The 2,606-nt window shown below is 38.5% G+C and overlaps 1 long non-coding RNA gene across 1 annotated transcript; it reads right to left on the reverse strand.

Moving 5' to 3' along the window:
* Nucleotides 1–794: 794 nt before the first annotated feature.
* On the reverse strand, nucleotides 795–2,089 carry LOC109953803 (uncharacterized). Its single transcript, XR_002273974.1, has 4 exons — nucleotides 2,033–2,089; nucleotides 1,806–1,936; nucleotides 1,482–1,651; nucleotides 795–953 (listed from the first exon to the last, which is right to left on the reverse strand). It is a non-coding gene; the product is annotated as an uncharacterized LOC109953803 (long non-coding RNA).
* Nucleotides 2,090–2,606: the final 517 nt, after the last annotated feature.

Genomic DNA, 2,606 nt, shown 5'->3' on the forward strand with positions numbered 1-2,606 from the left:
ACTCCAACATAAGTGATTATATCCAAGTATGTCCTCTGTTCTGGAGAGATGTCTGTGGGGATGTCTGTTGCCATCAGAAGTGAAAAAGAAGTGAGGTGGTTGCAGGTGCAGGTCACATTATTGTTTATGTCAGAAACAAACTTACACCCTGTACCATCCCAAGCACCGAGATGATCAAAGAGTGTGAAGTTCCAGAAGACGCACTGTGGGTTCCCTGTCAGGGAGTTGTTCAGCTTTTCATAGCTCAGAGTGACATTCTGAATTGTTGCATTTAGTTTGACAAGCACCACAGCAGCATTGATGTTGTTACCAATGTCAGGTACATTCTTGTTAAAGAGGCCGGTGTTAAATGCATAGTTCCGTGCTGGCATAACATTAGTAAAGTTGAAGAAGGTGATGGTGGTGATAAATGAATTGGTAAGATTAGTGTTTGGAATGTATATGGTGATGCTTGAGTTCAGCTGATCCCAGTAGGAGGTAGTGAGTGCAGATCTTTTGAGCAGAATCACTCCTGAGTTTGTGCTGAAGTTAGACACATTGACTAACCTGGTAGACAGAACCTCCACTGAATTCATTAATTGTAAAGTGGCATTGCTTTGATTATTATTCAGATATGTCCAGGAGCCTTTTGCATCATTACCAGTAATGGCATCAACCATTTCTAGTATAGTCTGCAAATGAAGAAATATTTCTTTGTGAGGGTACAATCTCATTAAAAGTCAAAAGGTACATTTGTTGCCATAACACATATCATTTCTTAAAATTCTATGAGGTAGAGTTTAACTTACCTTCATGGTGTCAGATTTAACTGCAGTGAAAATATTTGCAACGGTGTTTAGGATTTCAGTGATAGCTGATATGGTTGCAGGTAAATTGACAATATCGCTTTTATTACCCTGGACAGCATTACTTAGGTTTCCCACAAAATCTGTCACATTGTTCTCTGTCAGATACTGAAAGAATGAAAATTTTTTTTTAAAAGTCTTGATATTTTGATACTATGGGATTTCAGATTATTCATGGAAAATGCAGGCCAAAACTGTTGTGCAACATAACATGTAGGCCACAAGACTGTGGACCAGGAAATACTGCTATTCAGTGGAAATTAAGCAATTATGCCTTGTTTTTTTTTTTCAGAACACGTATGAACGGTTTGTCAAAAATATTCCTAATAAAATACTCATAAGTCCCATGTAAATTGAGAAAATTATTGGTCATTATAGCCCAAATCTACAAGCATGTACAAGTACAGTATGCACATGGCATCATGGCAGTGGGAAAAAATGACCTGGAGAAAACTAAAACATTCACAGTAAATGGATATCACTAAATTCAGTCAACCAGACTCAGATTATCACCATTTGCAATCAACAGACAAACTGACTTTGGTACATGAAAGAACCAGGTGAGCCCCAAAGCCCCCAGGCAAGATCATCAGCACTCAGCCTACAGAAAGCAGTTTGGTAGATCACAATACATACCTTCAACTTATTGAATAAGTCACCGATTTCTCCTATGATGCAGGTGTCTTGCTGAATGCTCCAATTTCCAGGTGACACACAGACCAAAATAATGCTCCCGATAGTACATGTTATATTTTCTGTGGTATGTTCTGGTCCAGCCCCATAAAAAGCATGATTACACCAAACACCTTGAAATTTAAATAATGTATTAGTGAAAAAGAAATTGTAAATGCAGTGTAAATGGGGTTTGAAATGTTGATTGGAGTTGGAAATTTTGAACAAAGTAAAACATCAGTTAGGAATTCAAGTCAAACAAAATGTAATAAACAAGTTTTTACTTACGTATTTCTCCAGAGTCAAAGGCAGGGAAAGTGCCCTTAATTTCACTGAGGAATCCTTTCCTTGCTGTTTGTAGTTCACTCCCAATAGTCTGGCCTGTCCGAAGAACGTAGTTTACATTTACACTTCCTGGACTGTAAGGGACAAAAACAAAGCCAAAAATGTGATATGGAATGTGGTTTAATTACTGCCTCAAAATTTTTGTTATTACCAAAATTAGCATACTGCACCTGAACCCTGTCACAAAAGCACTGATATACCCAGGGATTATTTTGAAATTATTCTGTAACTGTGGAGAGATATAGTTAACAATAACAACATTAGAACCCAGAGAACTGAAAATACAAGGTAGAAAAGGAGGGACCTGGCCCTCGAGGGCTGCTGCCTTGCTTGTCTGAAGATAGCATCTTAGGTGAAGGTGGAGTGAGGAAAGAAAGTGAATTGGTATCTTCCAGCTTCTGACTGACTGAACACACCTGATCCAGATAATCAGCAGTGGGTAGGGCAGGGATAATTGGAACACAGGCAGGGCAGAGGCCCTCAAGGACCAGGATTGGCCACCCCTGAGTTAGAATAGGGTGTAAACAGTGTGCTTACCATGTTATTAATCCTAGTTTCAAGATCCTTGTATGTAGAACTTGTTGGATCATCTAATTTTGGATCATAGTCCTTCAACAATGTGACTGACAAAGGCACCTTAAAAACTATGTTGTAAAAACGGATGAAAAAAGGACCAAAGCTATTAATACACATTTTGATATTTTTGGTGATGTACTGACAGATAAACAAGGTAAGGTAGACAGG

This window comes from Monopterus albus, unplaced genomic scaffold, assembly GCF_001952655.1.
Source record: "Monopterus albus unplaced genomic scaffold, M_albus_1.0 scaffold1417.1, whole genome shotgun sequence".
Taxonomy (NCBI): Eukaryota; Metazoa; Chordata; class Actinopteri; order Synbranchiformes; family Synbranchidae; genus Monopterus; species Monopterus albus.